Below are 14,579 nucleotides of genomic sequence, written 5' to 3'. Positions count from 1 at the left end.
AGGCCCAGAGAAGTTAAGTGACGTGCCCAAGGTCACATAGCAAATAAGCGGTGGAGCCAGGACTAGAACCCAGGTCCTTCTGACTCCCAGGCCCATTCTCTATCCACTAGACCTCACTGCTTCTTGGCTGCTCCTTGACTACTTCTTGGATGTCCAAGGACACATGAGTTTTCAATAGGTCATGCATGCAGGGGGCTGGACTTCCAGAACTCAACAAAGTGGCATTAGACACATGGTCAGAGGACCTGGGTTCTAATCCTGGATCTGCCACTTGCCTGCTGTATGACCTCAGATGTCACCCAACTTCTCTGTGCCTCAGCTTCCTCATCTGTAAAATGGGAATTCAGTACGTGTTCTCCCTCTTACTTAGATTGTGAGCCCCACATGGGTCAGGAACTGTGGCCAACCTGATTAACTTGTAACTACCCCACCAATTAGAACAGTAAGTATTTAACAAATATCATAATTAATTAAAATAATTAAACAAAACCACATTCTCTTACTTGGCCAAGATTCATAGGTGGGGTCATGTGTTTGGTTGGAAAAGCATTCCATTAGAAGTCAGAAAATCTGAATGGTAATCCTGGTACTGCCACTGGGTCACTGAGTGACCCAAACAAGCTACTTAACCTCTCAGTTTTTCCATCTGAAAATGGGGGTGGACAAGCTTTTGCCTCTGTATTCTCTTCTTGAGGTGGGAGAGAGCAGCCGCCTTTAGAAATCCACAGCGAGACGTCTGCACAGATGTCAGCTTAAAGCCAGGGAGAGTATATTGGGCAGTGGCTTACCATCAGGCATATTCCCAAGTGAGCTCAAGACATTTTTGCCCACACCCAGGACGGAACACTGATGTTGGCTGCTGGTCATTTTGTGATGAACATGGCAAGTTACAGCTCTTCTGCCCGCTAAGACAGGCATGTTGTTAGGGAGTAGAGTTGGCAACTGGACAGAGAGATTCACTATTTGAAGGAGGAATGCAGGAGATGGGGAGTAGAACCTTCAAGGGTGCATCCATTACCTGGACACCCCATAAAGACTATAAGTAGACAGGCGGGGAAGACTCATTCTTTCCATCTTCCACTTGAGCTAAGCCAGCAGATAAGTCCCTCCCAGGGCTACCCCTGTAGGCTCCAAGGCTAATTACTTTTTGGGGACTCCAACATGATGTGACATTATCACACCACATGTGAGGGTACTGGCAACATCTCCTTGGCTTCACTCTGAAACTGTCCTCACCTCGAGTCCCTCCCTTGACTTGTGGGAAAGCTCTGCTCCAAACCCACACGCCCACTCTTGAGGGCTTTGGAACAGTTTCTTAACAGGGGCTGGCTTTGGACTCGGTGGGTGTGGGGGAGGGGGAGAGGTGTGTGTGTGTGTTTTCTCATCCTCACACACAAGGGACCCTTCATGAGACTGCAGGGCTCCGACATATTCGCACACAAGCAGGAGGGACTGATTAGCACTTACAGCCAAGTCTGTGTCCCTGACTCCTTGACTCCCATCATGATCATTTGCTAATCTTCCAGCTATTAGCTTTTGCTAATTAATTCATTAACTAACTAAAGTCAATGGCCAGGTTACAAGTTAATCCTAGGGGCTGTGGCCATTTGCCTGCCCCATGGCCCTCAGGGACAGGGCTTTCTGGGGTGTGGAATCTGTACCCAGTGCAGTTCTGTTCAGGTCAGCTTCCTTCAGCCAAGCAGTTTGGGGCAGGAGAAGGGGAGGAGTGGAATGGTGAGGGAAAAAATCTTTGCCCCTGCTTCTATTTGCAGTTCTTAAAGGTCCCTCCCCTTCCCAATTCACTGAAGCTTAGTCTTGGCTCTTTTGAGCTGGGTGAGCCTGGGCTGCTGCTCCAGGAAACAGGACAGAGCTGCAATTAGGGGAGGGGGTTTCTCCAAGAGAGGGGCACTGATTTCAAAGGTGAAGAGTGCTCCATCTGGCTGTGCTTGAGGATGTCTTTTGATAGAGTGCTAGTACAATGCCTGGCACACAGTAAGTACTTAACAAATGCCATAATTATTAATTATTATAAAGTGAAGACTGTTTTGGGGGACCCTTCTACCCACTGCCCCTTGTCTCAGCCTCCCAAATCCCTGCTTTATTCTGTCCCTGGTCCCTCCATGGATTCACTAAAACTTGTTCTTCCCCTTCTGCTGGCTTAGCTTAACATGTACCCACTGCCTTTGAGCTCAGGTCAGGAGGTCTATGCTTGTGTTTTGGGGAACGCTTGTGTTTTGGGGAACGCTTGTGGGTACCCCATATCACTTACCAAATAGCCACCATCTATCTGTTCCACAGGGTGGTGTCAGCATTCGCCTGAGGTTCTGGCAAACTTCTGCACTCCAGCACATTTCCACTCCTGACCTTGGACAACTTTCAAGGGACCAGGGTGCGGGGAAACTTTGGGAAGGAGGGACTGGATCTAAGAGAGCGGATGGGGGAGTTTTTTTGCCACTCCTGATGTAATACTCACTGAAGGGTAATTTAAGTGCTATATTAAAGCTAAAAAGCAGATGGTAGAAAAGATGGCAACTCTCATGGAGCAGTAGTTATGAACTTGGCATGAAAGGATCCAGGTTCCATTTGAATTCCCAGCCTCTCATAAAAAGAGAGAAGCATACTGACTGAGGACCATTTGTGCCTCCAAAGAGTTTTATTTTCTTCCCTTTGCATCAGGCAAGACGTTTCCCTGACCTTTCATGCCGTTTATTGAACATTCCTTCAAGGTTGTCTAATTCCAGGCAGAGGCCAGGTCCATACTAGCAAATATCTAGATAATTGGGGGTCTTGAAATACATGTTGGCTTCAATTATTTGGATATTTTGGATCAGAAATACTGAAATAACTGAAAAAAAACCAAAATTATTTGAGGAGGCCTGGATTATCCAGGTAATTTCCTAAATTAGATGCAGACTTAGGCACTTCTAGGTGTAATGAGATGCATAGTCAAACAGCTTACTATGGTATTAAATGAAGTTTTATGCCAACATTTAAACATTCATCTCTTTTTCCTTATAGCCAGAGTTGCTGGCTATTTAACACAGTATTTTTATTATGAAGACTACATGGTTTATTCATTAGATTATGCAACAGATTCTTATCTCACTGTGGATTTAAATCCTGCCCTGCTACTTAGGAGAAAGAGGAGTTGACTTGTCCAGAGGCCTAGACTTAGCCATGTTAGAGCAGCTTAATCTCTCTTTCTTAAGCAACCTCCACAGGCGGTGGAAGGCACCCAATTTATTGGTTAATTGATCAGTAGTATTTATTGAACATGTACTGTTTATGGCTCCCCTTTATTCTTTTCCTCCTCCCCACAACCCTTCATCATCCTTCCCTTCACATCTGGTTCCATAGATGCAGATGTTGGGAATTTAGGGTTTTCCTTGGGGCCCAGAACTTCTAGACTGTGAGCCAGTTGTTGGGTAGGGATTGTCTCTATTTGTTGCTCAATTGTGCTTTCCAAGTGCTTAGTACAATGCTCTTTACACAGTAAGCACTCAATAAATATGATTAAATGAATCTTTCAGTAAACCTGATTTAGTTGGGCCTGGCTAGATTAAGGCAAGTAGAAATGGTAATTTTCCCAGAAGCCAAAGGAGTCAAACCGTGAAATGGGCTGAGGAACTGTGATCAAGAGGATGCCTTGTTAGCTCTTTCCTTGTGCCAAAGGGAAGAACTGTTCAACAGGATACTACAGTACAACCAATTACCACTAGCCTTGAGCTGGTGGGCATATGATCAGCTTCCAGACTGTATTAGGAATTTCACTGAGATCCCCAATCCTATCAGATGGGATCCTGAAACACACATGCCTGTTAATTACTGGTCAGTCTGTGCCAAACGAATTGGAGAGGAATAGATTTATTTCTAGCTCTTCAAAGTTCCTCACCAAGGGATTGTCCTTTTGGTTCTGCCTTGGATAGCTTTTCTGTGCCTCAAGGACAGAACTAGATAAAAAGGAGCAAGATGAATCCAAAGATGATTAGTTTGTGTCCGTTTGTTTGATTTGTCGTGAGTTCCTTGTCCAGTCTAGCCTCCTACCTAGAGTTTGGCATTATCATCCATGTCATTTATCTTGATGATAAGTCCATACCAAAATTGCATTGAGCTGACCAAAGCAAAAAATCAGCACAGGATTTGTGCTAAAAGCCACTGTTTGGGAGTTTTTATCTGAGGGCTGTCACTAGATACATATTGATGTTCATACCAGTATTCACTCTGTGGTACAAGATAACATTTCTTAAAAGCCCAACTGACTTAAATGCCCAACTGCCATCAACGGATCTTGACAAGTGGAAAAAAAAGTATAAAGACAATACATCTAATCACTAGTTTCCACCCTGAACAAGACTATCCCAGACTATTCTTCACATCTTGAGGAAAAAGAAGCGACCAGTACCCTATGTATAAAACATTCACGTCATTCTCAGATGAGTTGCAAATAAATTTTCCTTAATGACAGTGCAGTTAGTTTCATTAGAATTGAGAGATACTTCTCCTCCTCCCCCCATCCCCCGTCCCACCAAACCACTAAAAATGGAAACCTTTGGGAATCAAGAAGATGGATTGGGCTTTTAGGAGGTTAATTAGACTACAGTTAGAATGTCTTGTTAGAATGTGTATCAGCAAGGTTTAAATCAGTGGAGATCTCACAGGATATCAGATCCTGGAGCATTTTAGGGTGAGAGTTGAAAGAAGGGACAGAAGTTTGGAAAATGTACATTTGGGAGATGAGGGGGAGAGAGCAGGAGTTTTTTTTTTTTTAAAAAAAGATTATTAGAATGAAAGGCATACATTTTTACTTTGCCGTGTGGAAATTCCTTCATCCAACTACCCAAGCTCCTTGTCCCTAGTTTTGAAGTCTCCATCCTTCCAATACAGCTTCCAGTACAACAGTACAGCTTCCCTGAATAGCTCACGTTGAAGGCTAATTTCCTACAGTTGCCTTTTTCACAGCCTTTTAAGGACCTTATGGTTGTGACAGAAACCTTGTTCTATCTTCGTCATTTTCCTTAACTCATTTACCATCCTACACTTATGATCCAAGCCTTCTGAAAATCCTGATTCAGAAAACCCAAGGAATGAGATATTGATGAAGCTCAATCAGCCAATCATATTTTTTGAGCAGTTATTGTATGCAGTGCATTGAACTAGCGTGGCTCAGAGGAAAGAGCACGGACTTTGGAGTCAGAGGTCATGAGTTCGAATCCCAGCTCTGCCACTTGTCAGCTGTGTGACTGTGGGCAAGTCACTTAACTTCTCTGTGCCTCAGTTACCTCATCTGTAAAATGGGGATTAAGACTGTGAGCTCCACGTGGGACAACCTGATTCCCCTGTGTCTACCCCAGCGCTTAGAACAGTGCTCTGCACATAGTAAGCGCTTAACAAATACCAACATTATTATTAATAATTACAGTACTTTTAAGCACTTTCCATGCGCCAGGAACTGTACTAAGCGCTAAGGTAGATACCTGCCAATCGGGTTGGACACAGTCCCTGTCCCGAGTGGGGCTCACAGTCTTGATCCCCATTGTATAGATGAGGTAACAGAGGCACAGAGAAGTTAAATGACTTGCCCAAGGTCACACAGCAGATGAGTGGTGGAGCTGGGATTAGAACCCATGACCTTAGTTGATAGACCTGTTCCCTGATTCTCTGGATTATATTGTGTGGTCAATGAAAGTTCATTTTAAAATTAGAATAATGGAATCCTTTTTCATGGTATTTGTCAAGTGCTTACCATGTCCCAGGCACTGTACTAAGCGCTAGGGTTGATACAAGATAATCAGATTGGACACAGTCCCTTCCCAGAGAGTGCTCACAGTCTCAATCCCCCTTTTACAGATGAGGGAAATGAAGCCCAAAGAAGTGAAGTGACTTGCACAAGGTCACACAGCAGACAAATGGAGGAGTCGGTATTAGAACCCGGGTCCTTCTGACTCCCAGGCCTGTGCTCTATATACTAGGGAACACTGCTCAGCCAGCTCCCAGGCCTGTGCTCTATCCACTAGAGAACACTGCTCAGCCAGGCTGAAGGAGCACCATAACCTCTTGTGTCCTTATTGAAGCAACACCTTAGTTATCCCCTCAAAATAAAGATCTTAACCTATTGCTCAGAACACAATGAAATAACTCCCAATGGTGGTGCTCTGTGATGATGGAAAATATGTTTAAGGAAAAGTGGCCCTTTCTAATGCAGGGGTTTCAGTGCATAAGGAACAGCCCCAAAGCTGGGTATTTATGTACTGACAAAATTAAATGGAGGAAGGAGTGATTATTCAGATTACTTAATGTAGTCAACTAATCTACACAAAATGGGTCAAGAATCTCTCCCCCTCCCTGCCCTGATTCAGCAAAGATTTTCCAGGACTGAATTATCTGGGTGATTCCCCACAACTCAACACCTCTCTGCCTTGTGAAAACACAGACTGAATGAACATTGGCTTCAATTGCCTCTGGGCTCATTTGTCCCACCCAGTTGATACTGATCTGCATTGCCAATTCCGAAGAAATTCATCCCTGGTCATGTAAGACTACTCCAAACTTCAAATGAGGGCTTGCCATAAAGACACAGGACACGTTGGCTACCACAGGGTCTCATTAATTTACCATAATACCCTTCCTCCTTAGGCTGGCAGAAATTGTTGCCTTTTTGAGAGATCAAACAAGTCAGGGACAAGTTAGAAAGGGAAACACCAGAAGTTTCAGCTCGTCGGTTCTTTTTCTTCCCACTCAGTTTTCATTCTGGCCCCATGACTTCATTCATTTTTTTTAAAATTCATTACAACTGGATTTCTCTTCTCACAAGCTACTCAACCAAAAAATAAAGGAGGGGAAAGAATAAAGTACATACCTGGGTTGAACAGATTCGTGTCTGTTAATGAGCTTCTTTTCCCCTATAGGAAAAGCACTTCTTCTGAATTTTGCTTTAGACTTTACCCCTCTCAGCCTGCTTTTTATCTTTTGCCTTTGATGTCTGATTGATTCTGATGCCTGTTGCTGAAAATGAGAAAGAAGATGATCAGGCTGGCCTCTTAGCATGATAGTTTCTTAGGAAAACTCAGATACTGATATTTCTTAGGAAAGCAGTTTTGAAAGAGCAGAGTTTCTTGGTAAACACTTGGTGGGGCTAAAGGAAGATATATGTCGGCTTGTAGGGCATATGTTATTGCTATTCTCTGGTGAATTTAAGGCGTAGCAGTGTGAAAGACATGATGCATTAGAAATGAAAGACTAGTTCATGCATGTTTCTAACATTTGCACCCCAAACTGATGCAGGTGAATTTTAGAATGGTCACTTAAGCCAATTTATTTTTACTGATCATAAGCCTTGTTGGATCACTGCAAAATCATTTCACAAAGAACAACGAACATGTATAAACTTTCTGATTACAAATTGGTAGTTTCTTTTCACTATAACTTCATCCAGAAGGAAACATACCAAACTGATCACATCACTAGCCTCTGAAAGCACCAACTACAGATTTGTACCTACAACATTCCATAAATTGCCAAAACATTTCTCAGACAACCCAGAATTCTCCCTCTGGAAATTTAGTTTGGTTTCGATTTTCTCTTTATACGTTTTCATAAAATCTCAATATTGGTCATCAAACGTTTCCAAAGTATAACGAGGGTAACTGAGGTATCTTGAGAATGAAGAGTGATGGGAAAAGGATTTTTCAAAAAGGAGAGCCAAGGTTAAAGTGCAGTTTAGACACTATTTAACATACCCACTTATTAAAATGTATTTTTATTCATAACATTGATTATGCAATTTGCACAGGCTTTGACTATATAGGGATATCTGTTTCAGAAACCAGAACTGATGACTTTTTAGGAAAAGATTTAGAACCAAAATATTTTTTTCTAAAGCCTCAATAAAATATACTGAGTTAGTTTTCCTTTTAACACTTTCTTGCTTATTATCCAAGATTTACACCGGAGAAATCAACTCAACAAACAGCACTTGCACATTTATGCATCCAGCCAAGATTCAGAACAAGAATCCATCACAAATTGATCAACTTTTTCCTGAAATCATTTGCTAGGCAGAGGGCTATGCCCCTATTAGCAGACATTGGTTGCACTGTAAGTGCTCTCAAGTACTTAGTACAGTCCTCTGCACAGAGTAAGCACTCAATATATACCACTGATAAAGATGATATTTATAACTATCATATTTACAACATATGTAGAAATTAATTGTAGGGATTTTACTTAAAATACTTGAAAAACTGGGCTCAAAAGATATATTGGGATGTGAACACTACTAATCACAATAAGACTGTGAAGAAAGTAGGCATTTTCCAGGTCACATGGTAGATGGTCAACAAATTTGGAGGTTGGTAATACGTGCCAACTATTTTTTTCCAGAAGAGTGGCAATACCTGATTTTTACTGTGAATCAGAGACACAAAATACTGTATGAATCAACTCAAGATATAAATGAGGTGTAAAGAAGAATACCGTACCACCTAACTTCCTCTCAGTAAGAAACCCAATTGAGATTTACTTGGGGGATTCGAGGGTAATTGCTTTCTTATGGAGGAATACAAAATTTGAAGCAATCTTTCCCTCCACACTTCTAGTGCAGGCCACTAAAGCCCACTTTCCACTCAATTATTAAGTTTGGGCAACAGTATTTTTAGCCTAAGCTGTCTAGAGAGAGTAATTGGTTCAATTCTTTATTTCATTAATTTCTCGACCCAGAAAGACATGAAGGAATTAATCTCTAATTCCCAGGATCACATACTGTTATAAATGATATAAAAAACTGATTTTAATTGCTCAGATACTTTGCTTGTATAGACATGGCCTTAAGTAGCACATGACTTCTTTAGGCAAAGTATGCATGAATTTCTCTTTGCAGTGGAAGTTGTACTTTGCCTGTTATTTTGATAGGTTTATGAAGTGTACAATTTAGCAGCTGCAAGAAAATTTGGTCTTCAGCAGCCTGTTATCCTGGTAATGCATACCCTAAAATCTATTTTGGCTTCAATTATCCAAATATTTCAGGAGAGACTTTCTTTGGCTTGAAATATTTGGTAATTGAGACAATTATATGGATGATAAGTCAGGGGGGAAAAAATCCTTCTTTTCCTTTAATTTTCTGGGCATTTCAGACAAAAGCTATTCTTTTGACCCAGACATTGCCTCAAATCTTTACTTTCTCCTAGCCCCATTTTTCTAAGCAGTTTTTCCTGATGTCTTTTGCACCTGCAGCAATTGCTCCAGTTTCACCCACAGGTTGGATCTGACTGTAAACAGTCTAGGCTTTACACATTCCTCCTCTCACAAGAAAGGCTTCCACTTCTGATCCCCATTCCTCCAATTGCAAGGAAAAACCATTTTGATTCCAGACTCTCCATTTCTGTGCAGAGTTCTGGGGCAGAATCAACCTTCCTAAATTTGTATGCACTGTGCAGCTGCAACAATTCACCCCTTGGTTGGGGCATTTTGGGCGGACCAGGCCTCTGGGGAATCCTTGCATCCCAGAGATTCCTTTCTTTAACGTCCTTTATGAGCCACTGGGCTGAACTGCTGGAACTGACCAGAGTTCACTCTTCATTGTGTAGGACAAAACTTTTGCTTTAATACCCTTTTTGAGGCCCCTCGGCTCTGAGCTTCCCTATTTTCCTAGGCAATTCTTCCTAAAGTCCTTCACATCTGCAGTAATTTCTCCAGTGTAGTAACCCACAGTGTTTATCGGAGAATGCTATGTAGGATCACAGAGATAGTCACATCTGGAATGAAACATTACTGATTTGGATAGTGACATCATATTCTTCCCACCGATTTTATCCACAAATCTTCTACAGTGTCACTGTAGCTGTATCTTTGATTCATTGCATTCTTGTTTTTTTACATTCTGCAAGTCCCTGATTTTAGAAAGATGGTGTTAGCCTGTGGGGCAAGCTGAATTCCTGGAAAATTTGCATACAGTTCCTCTTTCGAGGGCAAATCAGCTTGTTAAAGACCATGTAACTTGACTTCCTTTCTAAAAACCCTCAGCCCAGTCTTCTGAGGTAGGATGCTTGGACAGATAATAAGCTTCTCTAATAATAATTGTGGAATTTGTTAAGCACTTTCTATGTGCCAAGCACTGTACTAAATGCTGTGGTAGACACAAGATAATCAGGTGTCACCAAGGGCTTACGGACTATGTAGGAGAGAGAACAGTTATTGAATCCCCATTTTGCAGATGAGGGAATTGTGGCATAGAAAAGTTAAGTGACTGGCCCGAAGTCACACACCAGGGATATGGTGGAGCTGGGATTAGAATCCTAATCCTCTGACTCCCAGGCCTGTGCTCTTTCCACTAGGCAAAACTGCTTCTGTATTTACATCTTTTGACTCGATTTACCAGGATCACTCCTCCACTCATCCTGGCTCCAAACTCCTCCACTCCTCCACACTCCTCCACTCCTCCCTCTGGACTGGGACTTCAAAAAACCTAATGGAGATTTCACACTCTCATCTAGTCCATATACATCAACTTAATCCTAGATTGTTGTTCTCATTTTTTCTTCCACACCCACCCAAGAAGAGATCTGAATGTTTGGTACCATCTTTGATGATAATACTTGTGGAATTTGTTTAGCAGCTATCATGTGCCAAACCCTCTACTAACCCCTGGGGTAGATACAAGAAGACCAGGTTGGACAGAATTCCTGGCCCACATGGAGCTCACAGTTTAAGTGGGAAGAAAAACTGATATTTAAGCCCCATTTTACAGGAAATGCCCAGTGAAGTTGTGACTTACCCAAGGTCATACATCAGGCAAGTGGTGGAGCTGGGTTTAGAACTCAGGTCCCCAGACCCCAAGGCCCTTGCTCTTTCCAATAGGCTGCTCTGCCCCAGAGTAAAATAAAGTCTTATGCCCTATCCAAGAATGACTCCTTGGGGTTCATTTTACTCTTTGTTTCCTGTAACTAGCTATTTATTCACCTCCATCCCCTCTCCTGGCATTCTGAAGAGAGGAGAACCAACCAACTCCTCTAGACTACAGTTCGGTGAGCTGAACTCATTCGCTCACTAGCTCCCATAACTTCAACTGCCACCTGTTTGCAGATTTTCAAATCTGCTTCTCCAGGCTTGACCACTCTCCTTCTCTGCAGCCTCACATTTTATCTGCCCTCAGGACCTCTCTCGGATATCCCACTGACACCTCAAACTCTTTTCTCCCACCCACTTCCCTTAACTTTCGAAAGCACCACCACTCCCCTAAAGTACTTAGAAAATCCCAAGAAATGCCATAATGTAATGTGGACATATTAATAGAATGTCCTCAACCATGCTGCTTCTGTCACGTATGCATTTGGTCTGTATTCCATAAGCACTCTGATATTCACTCCACCGCACTTATGTCCATATTCACCTGTAATTTATTTTAATGTCTGATTTCTCCTCCCGCCTATAAGCTCATTATGGGCAGGGATGGTGCCTACCTACTCAACTGTATCTTACTCTTCCAAACATTTACTTCGAACAATGTTCTAAGAACTGTTACTGGGAAGCAGCACGGACTAATGGATAGAGCATGGGAGTCAGAGGACCTGGGCTCTAATCCCAGCTCTGCCACTTGTCCACTGTGTGACTTTGGGCAAGTCATTTCACTTCTCTGTGCCTCAGTTACCTTGTCTGTAAAATGGGGATTAATACTGTGAAGTCTATGTAGGACAGGGACTGTGTCCAATCTGATTGGCTTCTATCTACCCCTGAGCTTAGTACAGTGCCTGACACATGGTAAATGTTTAACAAATACCATCAAAAAATCAAAAAAGCAAAAACCCAAAAGACCTCATCAGAAGACCTGAGTTTTATCTTCCAAAGAGCAGAAATGCAGATTCATATATTAGTCATTTCATTTGTTTATTCTCTTATTTTAGGGTATCACTTATTGAACCAGGGGAAGCTTAAGAGCCCCCAAATCAGGTAATCTGAGCAAATTATATCAGTGGCATTTATTGAGCACCTACTATGTACAGTGCACTAGACTAAATGCTTGGGAGAGTTCAATACAATAGAAATGGTAGATATGTTCTTGGCCCACAAAGAGCTCTCAGGCTAGAGGAGGAGCTTACTTGCATAAATAGCAAGTGCTTCAGCTTCATCCTTGAGATTTCCATCTGTGTAGTGAAGGGGGATAAAAAGGATCGGTGAATATTTTCCTTAAGGAGTATGAAAATGGAATGGTTATCATCTCACAAATTTCACCAATGGTCTAGGAGAGTAGGGGTCTGATACTGGATGCTCCCAAACCTTTAGTACAGTGCTCAATACTACTATTGAAGCAGCTGTTCTGTGGCAGGTATGCTGAAAAGCTGTGCATGAAGAAAAAGGAATAGATGGAAGGGCTGGGGAAGTCTGGGATACACTACCCACACATCAGCAGAGCAGATACTCACTTTCTCTTCTGCTGCGGCCACTCATGAGTGCACAACATCTGCTCCAGGCGGTTTTGCACCATCTAAGTGATCTGTCACCACTCAAGAGCAGGTGGTTGTCACTTCTTACCTCAGTGGCAGGCTCACAACAGGCCAGGAATGTTCTCATCCTTACTGCAGCCACACCTTGCTGACAGCAGGCACGACTGGGTGAAGAGTCTTGCTTTAAGAAGATTACTGGTTACTTGGGTTTGTACTGATTAGGCACTTGAGAACACTAATTTTTCTAAGCTTGTTTTACTTTAACACATTAAAGCAGTCTTTAGTCCTGATGTCCGCAGGGCCTGAAGTTGAGGGACTCCAGGGTCTCCTGAACCAGTGATCCAATATTGCCCAGTCAGCTTTATTGATAAGGATAAAGTGATCCATTCAGGATTCACTTCCTCTGTTCTTTAGCTCCTCAAACACCTCCTTGGCTAGGAGGTCCTCTCTGAAAAAGAGTATGGGATGACTTCTTTTAAATTCCCTTGAGAATCTAGTCCTTTTTACAATAGTGTTCCCTTGCTCAAAGCCAAGGATCCAACCACTCCTTTCTTACCTAGCCAACATCCTGTCTACCACTAACTCCAACCTGGTCCCAGGGGCACTCTTTTATACTGGAGATTTGACTGTAATATGGGGCAGCAGGGAGCCTGACTCAAGCTACTTCCAATCATCAATCAGTGGCATTGATTGAGAAAATGCTGTGTGCAGAGCATTGTACTTGCAAACAATAGAATGAGTAAACATGAATCTTGCCCACAAGGAGTTTACAGTGGAGGTGGGGGGTGGGGAGGAGGGAGGGCAATGGGGAGACAGACATTAAAATAAATTATAGAAGGGGAAAATCGAGTTTAGTAATAGAGGGGCTGGGAGGACTATCTAAGCAATTAAGTGGCTCATGGACACATGCCTAAGTGATGGAGAGAGGAGGACAGGTAGGGGAAGTAAAGGTTTAGTGAGCCAAGCCTCTTAGAGATGTGATTTCTTGGAGGGCTTTCAAGATGGGAAGAATGGTGAGGTGTTGGCCATGAAGGGAGGTTTTTTTAAAAATCAATCAATCAATTGTATTTAATGAGTGTTTACTCTGTGCAGAGCACTATTATACTAAGCACATGATAATAATTATAATTATAATAGTGATGGTATTTGTTAAGCACTTAATAATAATAATAATGATAATAATGTTGGTATTTGTTAAGCGCTTACTATGTGCCGAGCACTGTTCTAAGCGCTGGGGTAGACATAGGGGAATCAGGTTGTCCCATGTGGGGCTCACAGTCTTAATCCCCATTTTACAGATGAGGGAACTGAGGCACAGAGAAGTTAAGTGACTTGCCCAGAGTCACACAGCCGACAAGTGGCAGAGCACTTACAATGTGCCAAGCACTGTTCTAAGTCCTGGTGTAGATACAAGGTGATCAGCTTGTCCCACGTGGGACCACAGTCTTAATCCCCATTTTACAGATGAGGTAACTGAGCCACAGAGAAGTTAAGCCACTTGTCCAAAGTCACACAGTTGACAAGTGGCGGAGCCAGAATTAGAACCCACGATCTCTGACTCCTAAGCCTGGGCTCTTTCCATTAAGCCAGGCTGCTTCTCAGGTACCTGGGAGAGTACAATATAACAGGGTTGGTAGACATGTTTCCTGACCACAAAGAGCTTACAGTCTGAAGGGGAGACAGACATTAATATAAATAAATTACAGATAGGTACATAAGTGCTGAGGGTCTGAGGGAGGGATGAATAAAGGGGTAAAGTCCACATGCAAAGATGACACAGGAGGGAGTGAGAGAAGAGGAAATGAGGACTTAGTCAGGGAGGACCTCTTGGAAGAGATGTGTTTTTAATAAGGTTTTGAAGGTGAGAAGAGTGATTGCCTATTGGATATGTGGAAGAAGGGTGTTCCAGGCCAGATGTAGGACACAGGTGAGAGGTCGGTGGCAAGACAGATGAGAACAAAAAGCATAAGAATAGGGTCTCCTTTCTGCCCCAGCTGGTAGGGATGCCAATATTCTCTGGTGGTTCTGTGGTGGAGCCAAATCAATATTTACAAAACTAAGATACCAGTCCAGATCATTCAGAGCTAATCCAGACTTGGCTTCAATTATGAAAATAGTTGAGCTGAATTATCTGGATAATTGCTT

Source organism: Ornithorhynchus anatinus, chromosome 14, assembly GCF_004115215.2.
Source record: "Ornithorhynchus anatinus isolate Pmale09 chromosome 14, mOrnAna1.pri.v4, whole genome shotgun sequence".
Taxonomy (NCBI): Eukaryota; Metazoa; Chordata; class Mammalia; order Monotremata; family Ornithorhynchidae; genus Ornithorhynchus; species Ornithorhynchus anatinus.
The sequence above is the reverse complement of the archived record's forward strand: the minus strand, read 5'-3'. Positions refer to the sequence as shown.